Below are 19,398 nucleotides of genomic sequence, written 5' to 3' on the forward strand. Positions count from 1 at the left end.
ACCTCTCAGCGGCTTTTGATACCGTGGACCACGGTATCATGCTGCGGCGTCTGGGGGAGTTGGGAGTGGGAGGCACTGTTATGCGGTGGTTCTCCTCCTTCCTTACCGACCGTACGCAGTCTGTATTGGCAGGGGGACAGAGGTCGACCCCAAGGCCCCTAACTTGTGGGGTGCCACAAGGGTCGGTCCTCTCTCCCCTCTTGTTCAATATTTATGTGAAGCCACTGGGGGAGATCATTCGTGGCTTTGGGGTGGAGTTCCATCAGTACGCTGATGATACTCAGCTGTACATTTCCACCCCAGGCCACCCCAATGATGCCCTTGACGTGATGGCCCGATGCCTGGAGGCCGTAAGGGTCTGGATGGGGAGGAACAGACTCAGGCTTAACCCTTCCAAGACCGAGTGGCTGTGGCTGCCAGCGCCTCGGCATAGTCAGCTGACTCCGTCGCTGACTATAGGGGGCGAAACTTTGGCTCCGTCGGAGAGGGTATGCAATCTGGGTGTCCTCCTGGACCCACGGCTGACACTGGAAGACCAGTTGGCGGCCGTGGCCAGGGGGGCGTTTTATCAGGTACGCCTGATCTACCAGTTGCGGCCTTTTCTGGACCGGGACACCTTGCGCACAGTCACCCATGCTCTTGTCACCTCCCGCCTGGACTACTGCAATGCTCTCTACATGGGGCTCCCCTTGAGGAGCACTCGGAGGCTCCAGTTAGTCCAGAATGCAGCCGCGCGGGCGGTGTTGGGAGGGACCCGTCGCTCCCATGTAACGCCGTTACTGCGCGAGCTGCACTGGCTGCCGGTGGCTTTCCGGGTGCGCTTCAAGGTGTTGATTATCATCTTCAAAGCGCTCCATGGCATCGGACCTGGATATCTCCGAGACCGCCTTCTGCCTCAGATTACCTCCCATCGGCCGGTACACTCCCACAGAGTGGGTCTCCTCAGGGTGCCGTCAGCCAGACAGTGCCGGCTGGCGACCCCCAGGGGGAGGGCCTTCTCGGTGGGAGCTCCCACCCTATGGAACGAACTACCCCCAGAGATCAGGGTGATCCCGGATCTCCCTTCCTTCCGCCGTGCCCTCAAGACATGGCTATTTAAGCTGGCAGGACTGGCCTAAGGGNCTGGCCTAAGGGGTATTTTTAGTTGGGTTTTAAAACAATTTTTAAAATAACAAAGGCCAAATTAATATTTCCTTTTAATTACGTTTTAACGGTAGTATTTTTGTACTTTTGTATTTGTTTTTATTAGGCTGTTAGCCGCCCTGAGTCCGCAAGGAGAAGGGCGGGGTAAAAATATAATAAATAATAATAATAATAATAATAATAATAATAATAATAATAATAATAATAATAATAATAATAATAATAATAATGATAATAATAATAAAATGGGTATCTTTAGAAAATAACTAATGTAATGCTATTTTTTTAAAAAAATATCCAGGGAGATCTGTGAAAATATAGGCTGGATGACAAAATGTCTGTTCTAACTAAAGAAAATAACTAGGTACATAGAAAAACAAATTGCGCTGAAAATAAATCAACGTGAATTCTACAAAGGTACATCCTGCTTCATCAGCTTTTCAAAGTTATTTAGGAATGGGATCCTATCAATATTGTGTACCTGAATTCTCAAAAAAGCCTCTGCAAAATTTCTCATCAAAGATTCCTCTGTAAACTTACCAGTTCATATAGCAGAGAACCTGTACTTTTATGGAATGATGACAGGTTAAAAGCTGAAAACAATGAGGAGGAATAAGTAAATGGACAATTTTCTTAATGCAGGGAAATACAAAGTGGCATTCCTCAAGGATCTGTTCTATAATCAGTTTCTTTTAATTTGTTTGTAAGTAATTTTGACTTAAGGGTAAACAATGAGCTGGCTATTCATGCTGGTAATAACCAAAAATGATTATGAAGAACTCCAGTAAGTCTGTTCATATTGAATTAATCAAATGGTAAATGCAATTTAATTTAAGTGTAAAGCACTTAAAACCTGGCTTTGGTCCTAGGTCCTAAGATTAATGTGAGTTTTGGTGTTTGTCTGTGTCTCTGTGTGTGTTTTAATAGTTGTTTTTAGTCTGGATTGTCTTGTTTCATTTTGTTTATGTTTTAAATAGTTTTAATTTAGTATTATGTTTTGTGAAATGCCCAGAGTCCACCGGAGTGGGTGGCTATAATAAATTTAATGAAATAATAATAACAGCAAGAATAATAGGATGCACAATCCCTAACTTTCCATATATAGTGATGGCTTCTGAGCTATGCAATGGATATCTACATCTAATCATGATGACAAAACGATGAAACATGCATTGTAACATCACAGCGTAAGCCACATTCTTTTGTATTTCACATGCAAATCCATAAGGACCAGAATTTGTGTCCTGATTCACATTTGTCTCTTGCTTTCTTTGCTCCCGCTCTGGGTTCTCATGGCCATGGATTGCCATAGGACAGCAGGGAGAGAAGAAGCAACTATCATATGCAGAATGACATCACCATGCAAATATCACAACTATGTTTGCATCAGACTACTGCCATGCACTGTACACAGAGCTACTCTTAAAAACCACCTGGAAACTTTAACAACTCCAGAATACCATAGTGCACAAATTTTGGGGCAACCTGTGGTTTCCCAGTGTTATAACTTCTGCTGCACTTTCTCCCAATTTTCTTCCAGTTCAAGGGGCTTTAAAGCCTCTTAAGCATGCAATCATATTATCTGAGGGACAATCTCTTCCTGAGGATAGGGTGGATTTGCTATTGGTGGGACTTTGGAAGCACCTTTTCCACAGCTGCATGTACCCAATGGATCAGCCTTGTTCCTGAGATGCAAAGAGCTATTAAGTTCTAGCTCAGGGTTAGGCAACCTTGGCTCTTTTATGACTCATGGACTGACTCGGGAATTCTGGGAGTTGAAGTCCATGAGTCATAAAAGAGCCGAGGTTGCCTAACCCTGAGCTAGCTCTTCCTCAGATATTGGGGCACGATGGTAGGAAAACCAATCTATGGCACTGTATGCTAGAATTTTAACTGTATGTTTTTACATACAATTGTGTTTCACTATCCTTTGTTTTATAAAATGCAGGTGGCCATATAGAGTTTTCCAATAAGTGTCCCAGCAGAAGTAGATAATTGTAAAATTTGCATGGTAATATTGTCATGCACATACAATCATTTTACCTTCCTCGCAGTTTAGTATAGTTGCTTCTGTTTCTCCTTTTCCATTTTCTTCATATTGCAAATGTTTTTATACACCTCCATTAAGTTCCTACCTTTTTGCAATATAATAAGAGTTAAAAGAATTTAGCCTTCTTTTTTGAGCTCCCCTAGTCTGTTTGGTTACCTTCTGTAAAGGTACATGTAAGGACCTACCTCAGCTAAGCCTCCCAAGAAAGCAGAACTCTTGAAAAACAGGCATTGTCTCAAAAGGAACTTTTATTAGGGGCTAGTGACAGTAGTGAATCAAGGCAGAATCTGAGAGGAAAACCCACGAAGCAATATATTAAAAGCAACATTCAATACTCCTCCCCCCAGAGTCTCAGTGTTCGTTTGAATTCCAGCTAATCCACAGGTGGCATCGTGTTTTGGTAACTGGTCATTTCAGAGGGCTCTTCAAGGTCTTTCTCACTTTCGATTTATCCTGGCTCCAAGCGCAAACCGTCTCTCAGATAAGGGAGAGACATTCCATCTCCTGGAGGAAGGGCATCCTGCAGACAGTGCAAAGCAATCCCAACAGCTCCCCCCTCCCAACAGAATGGCAGGCCACAAAGGCTTCAGAAAAGGGAAAACAGGCATAGGGTTAAAATACATTTCTTTGGGGACCTGACAGTACATCCTGCTTCACCAGCTTTTCAAAGGTATTTAGGAGTGGGATCCTATCAATATTATGTACTTGAATTCTCAAGAAGCTTCTGCAAAGTTTCTCATCAAAGATTCTTGCATAAACTTACCAGTTCACGTAGTAGAGAACCTGTACTTTTATGGACTAATGACGAGTTAAAAGCTGAAAACAGTGAGGAAGAATAAGTAAATAGACAATTTTCTTAATGCAGGGAAATTCTTCTGCCTTTTTCCCAGCTCTATCCTTTTTCATATGGGGAAACCAGAATTCCAGATATAAATGTGTGATAAAGTTGCATAGCAGAATTACTATAGTGGCAGGAATCACAATTCTATCAAATTTGCACAAACTTCATATATTATCTTAATAGTAACAGCAGTCCTATTGACAAAACTTATATGGCAAATACGAAGGTGTTTATTATTTATTCTCCAATGCGCCTGAAGGCAGGACGAGAAGCAACGGATGGAAACTGATCAAGGAGAGAAGCAACTTAGAACTAAGGAGAAATTTCCTGACAGTTAGAACAGTTAACCAATGGAACAACCTGCCTCCAGAAGTGGTGAATGCTCCAAAACTGGAAGTTTTTAAGAAGAGACTGGACAGCCATTTGTCTGAAATGGTGTAGGGTTCCCGCCTGAGCAGGGAGTTGGACTCGATGACCTCCAAGGTCCCTTACAACTTTATTATTATTATTATTATTATTATTATTATTATTATTATTATTATTATTATTATTATTATTATTATTATTATTATTATTATTATTTCTCTATACTTTTCTTTTTGCTTTTTTGTCTGTTTCTACATAATATGTAGAAAATTGTGTTATCCTTGGTAATATTGATTCAACAAATTATTGGAGGAAGTATGACTGAATTGGATGAAAGTTACCTGTCATTCTGAATCCCTGGAGAGCAAGCCCCATTGGCAATATTAGATGACTGGCCCAAGCCCAATTTTTTCTGCAAATGTATTCCCACAGCCAGTTTAAAAGAGCTTCATCAAGTGCTTTCTGCTACGTAGCAAAATCTAAGAATCTTTCTCTACTGCTGATATCCACACAACCTTGAGACAGCATGACATTTTCCATTCTAGTTGGTGATTCCTATTCTAGCCCTAATGTTTATATTTCTGTAAGTCACCTTACTTCTCCAGAAGATAATAGGTGACAATGTCTAATAGGTTTTTATGCTGGTGAAAAATTGTAATAAAGTCTACTTCCCTACCTACCTACTTACCAGATTGTTTACACCAGGGGTCCCCAACCCCTGGTCCGTGGACCGGTACTGGGCCATGGCATGCCAGCAACTGGGCCACACAAATAGGCAAAGCCCCATCTGCAGGATGCAGACAGCACACAAAACCACGCCCCCTCCGGTACACAGAAAAACCTTTCTCCACATAACCGGTTGCTAGGTGCCCAAAAGGTTGGGGCCTCTGGAGGGTAATGGAACAAGAGAAAAGATACCACTTTAATATTGTTACTGTTAAATGTGAATGATTCCTGACTCACTTGTGGGCTGGGGTTGAAATGAAGACAACTTCACCATACATGAGAGAAAAAAAGATATTGTGAAAGAATATTTGGGGCATAGCAAATGTGCATGGAGACAGTCTAAGTCTGAAATCTATGCCTAAGGTTGTCACCTAGAATAGTATTATTGGATCAATGTAATCTTTAGAGAACATAGTTATTCTCATCTCGTTGAAATGAATGAGTCATAATTGGGTAAAGAGGAAAAGAAAGTTTAGGAGAGGACTTTGCTGTAGTAGATATGCTCTTATTAGACAACTGCAATGCACTTTATATGAAACTACCTTTAAAGAACACTTGGAAGCTACAGTTGGTTCAATACAGTGCTCCTTGTGCTGTTGATTTCCTGTTGTTGAGAACATATTGCACTGTACTGCAAGGTTGATATTGATTAGCTTGCAAGTGCAATTTAAAGGGTTGCTTTTGACTTATAAAGCCCTTGCTGACTGGGTACCTATCAGCCTGACCTATTAAAGGAAACAGCTCTACTACCTGTTATGAAGTTTTGTTGTTTTTTTTACATTCTTAAGTTTATTGTAGATATTTTAATTTTTGTTTTCTGCAATGCAAGGCACTAAGAGTTGAATTGATTGCAGCAGGGTACAACTGTAATTAAGTAACTAAGTTAAGTAGAGGAAAAGAATATGAAAGGAATGAACTTCAAAAGAACAATGAACCTGGCACTGCTATAATTTGAGGCAGATCCCCGCTTCTGCTCTGTTATCCTTACTTCTTAGGTTGGGTGATAGGATTGTTGCCAGAACCTTAGGTGCCTGCTGACCTGCCTCCAGATCCATGTGTACGAGGACCTCATTCCTCAATATAATGGTACTGGGTTCCACTTGTAAATATGGTTTGCAGCAGAGAGAGTAGTTAAGTGAAGATAAGAGTGTAATTGTATCCAAAGTGTGCCTATTAGGCTTCCAGGTATTCCAGAAAATTCATTGCCATGGTGAGAGGGGAAGCATGGTGAGAGTCCTTAATTGGATTGCAATTGGATTAAAATGTGATAAACAAACAAACAAACTCATGCTTAGATGGCTATAACACATTATACATAAAATGCCTCTGAATGCAACTAGGAAGCTTCATGTCAACGCTGCTAACATCGGATATTCTTGCTTTGACAACAGATGAAAATGCAGCCATTTTCTCTGTTGCTTTTAGAATTAGTCAATGCTGGGAGGGGGAATAGGGACGAGAGTCCAGCTAGTCATAACAATAATAACTTAGCCGTGGGAACCCAAGGACATTGGGCCCAGAGCTGATAGTGTTTTGGCAGGCTGGAGGGCTGGGGAGAAAGCCCCCACTTCAAGCTAATTGGGGAATGTGATTTATGACTGTTTATTGGAGGAGGGAATTGTACTTTGTTACTTTGTATCTAGGGGAGGGGAATTTAGTTTTTGGTTTCAATTATTTAGTGCTGATACTTTGCTTCTCGAATAAAAGATTCTTTAAGGTAAACAATGCCTTGAAGTTCTTTTGAAGAGTTTCATCTGTCAGAACCATGACACTTCATTTGGCACAAAGTGTAAGCAGCCTGTCTGCTAATTGATATTAGCAGATTCAGTGGTATAATAGTAATGTTAACGGTGCCATTTTGCTTCTGTTATTCCAATTCAAGATTCTGGTTATTAATGTTACATGTATTTAAATACAGGTAGTCCTCAACTTATGACCACGATTGAGCCCAAAATTTCTGTTGTTAAGTGAGACATTTGTTAAGTGAATTTTGCCCCATTTTATGACCTTTCTTGTTACAGTTGTTAAGAGAATCACTGCTGTTGTTACATTAGTAACATAGTTAAGTGAATCTGGTTTCCCCATTGACTTTGCTTGTTAGAAGGTTGCAAAAGGTGATCGCATGACCCCGGAACACTGCGACCATCATAAATATGAGTCAGATGCCAAGCATTGAATTTTGATCATGTGACCAAAGACATGCTACAATGGTTTTAAGTGTGCAAAATGGTCATAAGTCACATTTTTCAGTGCTGTTGTAACTTTGAACGGTCACTAAATGAACTGTTGTAAGTCGAGGACTATCTGTACATGTAAACACTTTGTACTTGGCCTGGTTTCTTGGTACTTATGAAAATATTTTTTCCAAAATTTTTTTGGCCTGCTCTGTATATTCTTATAGAGAGAACTCGTCAAGGGTCTCCTTGTGGAGATGAGGTAGATGTGGAAGTTAAAAGCACTCTTTCTCTCTCGTGCACCATTGCTTGCCTTTAAGTCACCTTAGACATCAGTGTTTGGATGCTAATAGTGTGGGAGGGGTGCCTGTAAACAGGTATTAGTACTTAAACGAGTTGAAATATACATTGTGCTATGATTTCAAAGAAAATTTTTATAAAAAGAAGTATTGTTGCTAAATGATGCCAGAGAAATTATCTAGAATATATAAAAGCACTTCAAAACTATGTTGGAAATGTGAACAACATGAAGGGATATTTTATCTTGTTTGGTGGTCATGTAAAAAAGCTAAAAAATGGATCCAAATATTTAATTTGAATAAGAGGGCCTTAAAGATGAGTATTCAATTGAAGCCAAAACGTTTCCTTTTATGATTGCTGAAGAAACAGAAAAAAAGCTATGGAAGATTATTTCGATATATGATCACAGCAGTGAGATTACTGCTATGCAGAGATGGGAAAATGTGACTACCTACTATTAAGGAATAGTTGGTGAAATGAATAGATTTTGCTGAAATGGATAAATTACCTTCTTTGATTAGAGAAAAGATTTTGACATTTATTGCCAAATGGAAGTTTCTTGTGGACTTTTTATGTAAAAATAAAAATGAAAAATATTGATTTGTGATTTTGATGATTAAATAGGATAGAAAGAAGAAGAATACGATGTAACTTTAATGAATGAGATTAAAATAAATTTGTACTTTTAACTGCTGTGAAAAATATTGTAAATTTTTCTTTCTTTTTTTTCTTATGTTTTTTGCTTTTCTTGTACCTTTTGCTTTCTCCTTGCTTTCTTTTTTCTTCTTCCATACTTTCCATTAGTTTGTGTTAGCTTTTATCTTCTGGTTTAAAAGCTTTAATAATTTTAGACATGCACACAAGTGTGTGCGCACACACACACAAGGAAAGTATGCGAACCCAGTGAGTTTTTTTGGGGGGGAAGGGGCTAACTGTGATTTGATCAAGAAAGCTAACATCTCATCTCTCAGAGCTCTAAACCTGCCAGAGGCCACTGTTTTGCAGCCTTCTCACGAGATCAGCTACACAGAGCATTTGTGGATGATCCTAAGTTCTCTCAGGAGAATTTCAAAGAGTCAGTGTGCATGCCTGCTTTTTATTCTGCCATAATCACTTGTTATGGAGCTCTCTTCAATCCGCCATTTCTTCCACTTTTTACTTTCTCAGCACTCTTTTCTTTCTTTTTTCTGTAAATCTGAACCCAGAGTGAGGGTGGGTTCTGAACAAAAGTCTACTATTTTATTTTCAAAATAGCATAAATGTCCCGGGGTATAGTAACAAATTTTCATGTTTCTAATTTTAAAAAGTGCCTCCTTTCTCCACATTCTTTCTTGTGAAACATTAATCCCTGGCATGCGGCAATTCATAAATGCACAAGAAGAATCTAATCTAATCTATTTTCTATTACAATAAACTTGATCATTTGTGGAAGCTCAAAAGTAGGCTATGAAAACTACTGCCGCTCTCACTATTGATATCTACCAATTTTTACTGACTCTAATCTTGGAGGCAAGATATGCTCCAGATAACTCTTTCCTGTTGAAAGGCATGAGTATATCTAATTATCTAACTTAGTGACCACCATTATATCTTGTAGTAGTTGTTTCAATAGAGTTGCTATGTTTGTTTGCTTGTTTGGATTTATCTCATATGATGATTCTAGACAGCTCACGACACCCCATAAAAAGCATAGCTAAAAACAAAAGTATACTCCAACACCAGACTAATCATCCTTGCAACATAACCTTTACTTGCTTGCTTGAGAGGTCTTCATAACTCTCTGGAAGGCTAAAAGGGTAGGGATCCCTCAGAACTCGGGTGGGAGACTGTTCCAAAGATCTGGAGTGACCACCAAGAAGTGCACTTCTGAGGTCTCATTAGATGGCAACGCACATTCGCACACACACATATACTCGTCAGAAGCCAAAGTACTCAAGTAGAAGGACGCTGCAGATAAAAAGTCTCATCTTTAGTGGCATGCCAGGCAACATTTTACGTACACACATTTAAATAGCTGAATATGCACAAGAGATTGCAGTAAGTATATCGGCAAACATTGGAAAGGCCATTCTATGCAACAGTTGTACATGAAAAGTACATTTCTGAATGGGTGATTTTCTCTTAAGTGTACAGTTTTATATTTGCCACTTAGTTGGTGATTTGTTTCTGATCTGTATCATTCATTTTGAATCTATGGAAACAGGACTGATAAAAGACCAGATAAACATATAATTAAATCTAAGCTATGGGAAAACTTATGTTATGATTCTAGAACACCACAGTAAAATTATTCAATTACATATAAACAGAGCAATGTATAGCTAAATCCTAAAAAGATTGAAACTACCCTAATCATCATAAATATATCAGGACATTGTCTTTACACAATTGCATAATACAATTGGAAAGCAGCTTTCAATGTTTTCCTTTCTTTCCATATGCTACCTTATCTTAGGCATGATTGTAATGTTTAAGTTATACATTAATTTTATATTATCTAATATTTAAATATTCTAAAAGATAAGGAACGTTGTTTTTTAAAAAAAGCTATTTTTTTTTCTTTTATCAAGGATGAGGTGTTCATTCCCACACTTTGTCCCACAGTTGCTTTTCTGTAACCCCATCTGAAATGTTGGTCATATAAAGTCCAAATGAATTAGTAGTGACAGTTTTGGTATGCTTGTGCCCCAAAAGCACAGACTGGGAATAGAAGGTACAATCTTCCTCTGAGGTTGGGTCTACTCAGTGATGACAGGAGGAAAAAGATCAATCCCAACACCCTGGAATACAATCTGGGGAATTTTATTGGACCCACAGCTTTTGCTTAAGAAACATGGTGTCAGCTGTGGCTAAAAAAGCCTTCACACAAATCTATCTCATGTGTCAATGATGCCCTTTCCTGAGTCAGATAGTCCTTCAATCAGTCAGGCATGGCTTAGTCAATGGACTACTGCACATGACTACTGCAAGGCATCTTAGGTTGGGGCACCGTTAAAAACTATTTGGAAAATGCATCCAGTCCAGAACATTGGGTATGTCTAATTTAATGAAGAGAAGGACTAGATATGACATGATAGCAGTGTTCCAATATCTCAGGAGTTGCCACAAAGAAGAGGGAGTCAAGCTACTCTCCAAAACACCTGAAGGCAGGACAAGAAGCAACGGATGGAAACTAATCAAAAAGAGACGCAACCTAGAACTAAGGAGAAATTTCCTGACAGTTAGAACAATTAATCAGTGGAACAACTTGCTTCCAGAAGTTGTGAATGTTCCAACACTGGAAGTTTTTAAGAAGAGACTGGACAGCCATTTGTCTGAAATGGTATAGGGTTTCCTGCCTGAGCAGGGGGTTGGACTAGAAGACCTCTAAGGACCCTTCCAACTCTATTATTATTATTATAGAGTGCCATGGGAAGTTATGGGGGTATCTTGTGATATCCGTGTAACATTTGCTTCATCAGCTGCACTGGTTAGCATTAGGTTTTTAGGTGCAATTCAAGGCATGGGTTATTACTTGTAAACCCTTCATGGCTAGATTATTTAAAATATCACATTGCTCTGTGAGTTCTCCTGGCCTGTACAATCGGGGTAAATTGGCATGCTGCAAGATCTATTCACTAAACAGGTTCATCTGAAGAGACCTAAGAACCATGTTTTCTCTGATGCAGCACTTGCCTTCTGGAACACTAATCTTCCCCCACATAATCTAGTCCCCACCCTGGCCGTGCTCAAAAGAGCTCTAAAAACCTGTCTCTTCCTCCAGTGGGTAATGGGCCTTGCATGTTTGATTTGTATTTAATCGTTTTTCTTCTGGCACTTGGGGATTTTTTTAAAAAACAAATTATATTTACTATACATTGTAAAGTAAAATAGCAAGTCACTGTATAGTTGGTGGCTGTATCTATTTCATAACTAATTAACTAAGCAAATACATAACCCTCCCCTTTTGTAAGTCAAATTGGTCTAAGTGTAAAAGATGCTTAATATATTCCTATTCAAGTAGATAGGTACTTTAGTGGAAGTTTTCTAATTATAGTGTCTTAATATTCAGAGCATGTTGCCATTTCTTTCTTTGCGACACCAAGAGAAAAGTAAACCTAAACAGATCAAAGAGATGCTTGCAAGCTTGGAGGAGGATATTTTTAAATAGCTGTTCAACTTAATTTGTTTGTCACTCACTTTGTTAACTGACATAGGCAGGATTAATTTGTGGAGGGAATGCTAAAATCATGCCATCCTTCTGCTCTTATAGCTGGGCTCCAGCAAGACAAGTGAAAAGTATGCTTCTATTTCCAGAGGCAACACTTGATTCTTGCAATAAATAGGGCAGCTCTTGAGGTGGCACCATTAAAAGAAAATCCCTTGAAGCAATAGATTTGTTTAGTAGGCTAAGGTGAGGTCATTTTTACATCTTTACTCAGGAGATAGGTATGTACCTTTTCTTCCTTACTGTGTGATTTATTGATGCTCAGCTTCTCTGTTTTTAGTGTTTGGAATGTTACTAGTCCTGAAGATGTTACATTTGTTCATTGTTAAGCGAGTGCTAAATGTAGTCGCCATTCATTAGTGTTACCAGATTTTGATTGAAAAGAACAAATAGAGGGTAGTAAAGAATTAGAGCTTTCTATATCTTTTAATGGCCATTTAATGGTTTTCTGGATTTCTGTAGCCCTGATCTGATGGCCTTACTACCTATGACAGTGATGGTGAACCTTTTAGAGACCGAGTGCCCAAACTGCAGCCCAAAACCCACTTATGTATCGCCAGGTGCCAGGTGGGTGTGGCCCACTGGGTGGGTGTGGGTGTGCTGATCATGGCAGAATGGGTGGGTGTGGCCAAGGTAGGCATAGTCACCTTGATGTTGCTCGTGGGGAGGGACACCTATGGGGGCCGGGCAGGGTTGGGGGAGATCCAGGTGGATCTGGCAGGTGGGTCGGTGGGCAGGAGGCTCGTCCTGTGGGGTGAGGCAGGGCGGGGGTGCCATTGTCGCAGGAGCCAAGGCGGCTGCTGCCTGACACCATCGGCCCCCACACACAGAGGCCAGCCAGCGCATGGGGGCTGACAGTATCCGTCAGCAGCCACAGCCAGCCAGCCCCTCGACTGGCATACTCTGGGGCTCCGCAGCCCACCACCAGCAGTTCAGAGAAGCCGCCTCTGAGCTGGACGGCCTGCCAACAGCTGAGGAGGCAATGCAGTGGGTCGTGCCCGGGAAAAGAGCATGCGAGGCCAAGAGGGATGGGACGGGGGGAGGGAAACCAGCCATGCTGAGGTGCATCTGGCCATGTGGGACCTCGGTGAGTTAGTGGTTGAAGAGGGACGGTTGCCATCTCAACGGCATGGCGCGCGTGCCCACAGAGAGGGCTCTGAGTGCCGCCTCTGGCACGCGTGCCATAGGTTCGCCACCACTGACCTATGACTTAGGAGAGAAAAAGGAATTCTTCACAGTCAGCCCCAACCTCCATTAGCTACATGAATGCTTACAGTAGAATTGCAGCAGTTTTAAAAAAAAGTTTGCCTGAAATCACTCGAATCAATAGGATTTATTTCTAAGTAAATTGCGCTTGCTCCCTATTGTAGGCTTTTCAGCAACAAAGTTTGGAAATGTTCTACCGGTAGTAGATGTTAGAAACTGGAAGCTAAGTAGGGTTGAGTTTGGATGATACACGGATGAGAGACCATTACATAAGTTATAGCCTCTAGATTAGACAGGAAGTGGAAAAAAATACCCTGAAATATTCCATCCATATCTGTGCCCACATCCTTCTGTATCGGTGTGTGTCTATGTCGCCAGAAATAAAGCTCAACTTGAAGAAACATTTTTTTTTATTTTAGTCTATAAATTTTAAAAAACCTTCCTGCCTGTTATAATTCCCATAATAATAATAATACACTGGATTTTTTAAATGACCCTTTTAATGTTAACATAAAAACGCAGACTATGTTTTTCAAAAATAGATGTTTGGTAGAATGAAGCATATTTTTCATGGTTAAAATGCCTAAACATTATGTGGAGATTTATGCCATCCAAGATAATAGAAACAGATAAACTACCTTATTTACCTGGCAGTATAAATTTATTTCTTAAATGGGAGCATCATTTTAATTTCACTCTGAGAATGGAAGGGAAGCATGAGTGCACATATAAGTAATTTGTGAATTGGTATTTAAGAATTGCTGACTTTCTATTTCCACTCCACAAACAGAACCAAAGATTATTTATTTACACTAAAATAGAAAGCTGAACTTTGTGAAGACAATTAAAGTCATAAAAACAATTAAGACAAGGACAATAAGAGAATTGATGAAAAGGTGTAAGAAATAAAAAATGAGACAATAGCACTAAAAATCTATAAGAAAAAAATAGGTGGAATGCATATATAATTGTATATACCTACTAAAATTCAGTGGAAGACAATTATTTTAAATTCAGATTTAAGTTCTTTTTAGTTAAAAGAATGAAGTCTCTCTCTTTTGTTAAATTCAACTATTTTGAAAATAGTGTGGAAGTAGTTTGCCACTGTAGTCCTTGGGGATTTTTTTAAAGATTTCGTACATCCTTGGTGTTTTCTGATAGTCCCTCATAAATCAGGTCTAATCCTGCCTTGCAAAACTTTTCAAGATCAGCCAAATCTTTTTGGAGTCAGGCAGCCTTAAACATAGGTGTTCTCAATTGTCACCCAAAACAAGAAAGTCATTCAGCTGTAGCAGAGGGAAATGGCTGTCAGAGCTGCTCCATCAAATTTTATCTAAATGTTATCATTGTTACTATGGGTCATTATTTAAGATCCAATAATTCACACTATGAATTCATATAGGTTACTTTTCTCTCTCTTTCACCTCCCCACTTTTTTGTGTCCAATGTAATGTCTTTTTAAAAACTCTAAATCTGCAGGCAGGGTTCACATTTACTATTTTAAGAACCTTTTTGAAAGCCCAGCAAATTAAAGTGCAGTTAACTAATCCATTTGCTCTATTTAGCACCATATTTGAGATTAGCAATAGCACTGCCAGAATAATTCTCATTACTGGGCTGCATGGAATGGTGAACTTCCTATGTTGGGTGTAACATTCAATTTCAAATAATTTTGGAAGCTTAAAGCCCCAGATGTCACTAATCTCCACATGTCATCAATCGCTGGTCTGCACATGAGAAGCGGCAGGAGTGGGAACACTCAAGGTAATAATAGCATTCCAAGGGGTTTCTGACAGGTGAAGGCTCTACAGAGCGCTGGAGTAGAAATTTCTCTCTGAAATGCTATATAAAGCTCCACTTCCCCGAAAAAGCTTGCAGCTGAGGGATCAATTTGATTCTGCAGGTGGTAGCTCAATGAGCCCCAGAGAAGATGTTCAGACGTAGTCTTGGGGGTCATATATATGCCCTAGGATTTAAAAAGAGACTGGTGCAGATAAGGTTTCAGTAGACTGGATTAGATGCGGACTGGGATAAACCCGGAGAGAACCATAAACGGTCCGAAGTGATGTACGCATATGTGAACGGCCGCCCGCCAAGGGTCGAAGGAAACGCAACTTAGAAGGACCAGTCACGTGCCCCATACCAGCAGCCTTAGAAATAGGCCCGACGGCGCCACGTGCTGGGGGGGGGTGTTTGTTGAAATAGGTGCGCGCGCCGGCCAGCTCCTGAAAGAAAGTAAGGTTGACTGCGCCATGCGTTGGAGAGCGCGCGTAACACGGACTGCCTGGGCCTGACGAAAGGTCCAGAGAGCGAGAGCGCTCGTTTATCAGCCAATTACCTAGAGAGCATGCGCCGTGGTGGCTGCCGAGGATGGAGAGCGTTCCGATCCGAGCGATGGGGAGGAGGGAAGTGAGGGGGGGGGGAGGAGGCTGGGCAGGTTGGTCGCCTGTGTGAGGGAAAGTAAGCAGTTTGCATTCGCTCAGCGCCTGCCTCAACGGAGCTGAGCTCGCCGCGCGAAGCTGTGCGTCCCCGGTCCCTTGCGAACTGCTTCGTTGCGGGAGAAAACGAGGGGGGGGGTTGCTGAGCTGCCGCTCGCTTTTCTGGAATAAGGGGAAGGTGGGGTGGGGGAGTAGTCGGGGCGCCTGCTTGCTGCTTCCAAGACCCGAGCAGATTGCCAGCCCGAGCAGGAGCCAGCGCGTCTCGGCAGCCAAGCGCCACCACCACCACCACCGCTACCGGCGGCGAGGGGGGGGGGGGGAAAGAAAATTGGTGCCGCCACTGAATTTTTAATGGAAAAATGGCGATCTCGGCTCAGACCTGCGGCACATCTTGCCTCGTCCGGGCTCTGTACGGCCAAATCCTTCTATGCTTTCTCGCCTCGGCTCCCTCCGCGAATGGCTACAGCTTTCCCCAGCAGTACACGTAAGTAAGAGCTGCTCTCCCACCTAGGCTGCCAAGGCAGCCAGCCGCCACAGGGAAGTGCTGCCTCTGGCTGCCGGTCGGATGCTTGCGGCGCAGGTTGGTCCGGATTGCCGGTGTTGGCGCGCGCCTTTGCGCTTGTCCCGCTTCAGAGGACCCCCGGCGATATCCCTTCGTGTGGCCTTAATAAATAATAGGATTGTGAAAGTACACCTGGTTTGCAGGGGTTTCAGATGAGTCTTTGGGGCTGGTGACGGTCCTCTGTTCCAACTACCTTTCCCCACTTGGGTATGACCAAATCCTTAACTCGGCTTGTTTGCGGAAAGTGATGATGGTAGAGCAAGCTGTGCTCCCCTAATTTTAAAAGCAAGGATGCATCCCTTTCCGTAACTGTTGAGGCTGAACATTTACAGTAAACTAGTACAGTAAACCAAAGAAAGCACCCTTTCATTGGGAATTCATTGAAGAACTCTTAAGACGAGCAAAAGTTTGAAAATATCGCAATGGAGTAGTAATGAACCCATTTATCTTACACCTTGTTCGACTAGACTCCTGTTAGAAATAACCGAGATTTCATTGCAAATATTAGCAAGTTTTTCAGTTCCCTGTTCCTGTGTCGCTTTCTGCATTCTTCTTCTCCTCCCTCCCCTCTTTTCTAAAAAGATTTAACATAGTATTAACAAGTAGAAAAGATTGTTGAAATTAATGTGTATGTGCATCATCTGTAGAAGAAGTAGAACTGCGTTTCATGGCTTACAAATGTACCAATATAGTCTCCACAATCCAGGAATTCTTGACAGAGTGCAAAGCAAATAATAAATTGATAACTGGTAGCAATGCAGCTATTTAAAGCTTTAATCCTATTCCTCCTATATAGAAGGTTGAATACTATTTTATGGCACTTAAGAATAAGCATGTTAAATGCTTTTTGCTAGTGGATAGTTTGCTATTCTGAACATTCTCATTCAAAGCACATATCAGCATTAATTCTGATATTTTTAAAATTGCATACAGTACCTTCAGGAGTCAAATTTGTCCTATTCCTAGGATGTGTTATGAAAGCTGGCAGCATGCTCACTTGTCATCTACTTCTTTAAGTGAGGATAGGTTTGATAATCCAAATCAATAACTGCAAGGGAGATCTTATATAGCTACTGGCATTAATGATTTGTTTTAGTTTAAGACCCATTGAAGTCTTCATAATATGACAGATATTTTAATAGTGTAACTGGTTCAATGATTTTAAATGCTATGACCTGCTGAAGGGCATGCCAGCCACTGAATGCATAGTTTTTAACTTATATGGAGGAAATGGGAATTCTTTTTTCAATGCAACACTTTTTAGGTCTTTTGAAATATTGTGATAAATTCTGATGGGGTACAGTTCCCATCCCGATAAAAGTTTCCTGTATTTATTTAGCTACAGGATATACATTTTTCTCCCTAAGAGTTTCTGCTTTAGTCCTTCAGTGCATCTTACGCTGCTACTGACGTCTGAGTCTAGGCTGCTAGACTTCCATCTGCCTGTCAGACAGACATATAAATTCAGATAGGATTTAAAGTTGAAAGTGATTTTTACCTTGGTAGGAAACCAAATGCAAACACTTGTTCAGTACTAAATGTTCACGGTTTCATCTTGCAGTTTCCCAGTGTGCATGAGTGGTTGTTACTCATGCAAGCAGTCCCTCTAGAAATCATCACTTTATTGCTTTCTAACAAAAGATGATTTAGCATTCCCAACCATTAAATTGTACTGTACTAGATTTTTTTAGAAACTGAATTAAAAAAAATGGAAGTGGGTATCACAAACAAGAACTACAGCTTACAGAATATGTGACTTTATATAGTTATGTACATTACTTTTAAGCCTGATATAAGATTGATTACATCAGGTTTAAATATAAACCATGCTAGATTAAGTTTTTGAAATAGTATTGGTGGATTAATTCAGTAGATTTACTGGGAAATAAATCCCTTTAAAAAGTACTTGTGAATAGGCATTCATATAACTGAATTGTATAAATATATATTTTTATCAGATATCCTATTGTACTGTTTCTAGTAAGACCAAAAAGTCCAGATTCTACATTTCTAAAGCTCTTAGAACACTTGTGGAAGACAGTAATTGTCCAATTACACATAATGTATAGATTAATTTGTGCATATGTGTATTTCTTCTGTGAAAACATTTTTTGTCTCTTTTTGCCTTGATTTCTCCAAACCAGTTTGGGAAATAAATGAAGGGCATGAATGATTAGTTGATGTTGATGTATCACTGCTTACTAATGCCCTTTAACATGTGGGCTATAATACTAGCTATAGCTCTTCAGAGCTCCCATCACTGTCATTCAAATTCTTAAAGGCTCAGATGCTACTGGAAGGGAAGGCAAAAAAAGCTGTCCTAGTCTCCTTGGAATTCTTTTCCTTCAACAATCTTAGTTAAGTGACCAGTGATTAAAAATAACTGAACTGCTGAAAGCAAGTCATATTTTGCAGAATTATGTAATTATATTTCTTTAATAAAATGATGTGTCTTCCAAGTACCGTATATTTAATTTATGACTTCAGAGCCTACTATTCTATTGATGTATTATCCATATAATTGCCCTTTATAGGAATTTATAGAGAAATATCCCCCAAAGTTCCTAAACTAAAATAGCAAACAATACATTTGGGGTGGGGGGAGGGAGGGAGAGAAAAGTGGCAAAAGTGGTTGATTTAGGGAAATGCAATTATGTTTATTTAAACTTACAGGATTAAAATGAAAGTCTTAAAAAAGATTTGCAAGAATTTTGGAAGGCTTTTGGACCAACTGAGTGATGCTGAGCAAATGGAATGATATCAGAAATTGGCAACTTAGAGTTCTCACTAAATTACATATTCTCAGTATGTGCAACACTAACCCTCCAGAATAAGTACTTTATCTTCATATATAATCTTGAAGCTGCCTTTTATTAGGGTAGTTTTTGTCTCGGATGCAGTACGATTGGTGTATTTAGTCTTTGAGCAGTGAAATTTAGACACTATTTAAACAATTGCAGTGCATGTGAGTTCCTAGTTCTGATTCCTAGAACATTGCTGCTGTGTTTGTGTTACATGAGCTATTTATTCATCTTATGCTGAACTAAGAAAGGCTTGGCTCAGTCTGCTGTTAGGATTTCTCACTGAGCTTCAAAAAAGACAATCCAAGATTGGAATGGGCCTATTTTGCTAAGGACATTGAGTCATCTACCTGAGAGGCATGTTGTTTTTGATGAATGGTATGCCTGTGTATGCAATTGGGATTAAAGGCTTTATTTTTTGAGGTAGGCTGTTCTTTTAAATACTTTCTACCAGCATTGCCCAGCTGATGCTAAATAGAAGCAGAGTTTTTGGGAGGTATGACAAGCAACCTTTGTCTCTTTCCATGTACATTGATAGAGTGAAAAGAGATCCTGTGTGCAACCTGTACCTATATATGATATTT

Source organism: Protobothrops mucrosquamatus, unplaced genomic scaffold (assembly GCF_001527695.2).
Source record: "Protobothrops mucrosquamatus isolate PMUCROS unplaced genomic scaffold, P.Mucros_1.0 scaffold579, whole genome shotgun sequence".
NCBI lineage: Eukaryota > Metazoa > Chordata > Lepidosauria > Squamata > Viperidae > Protobothrops > Protobothrops mucrosquamatus.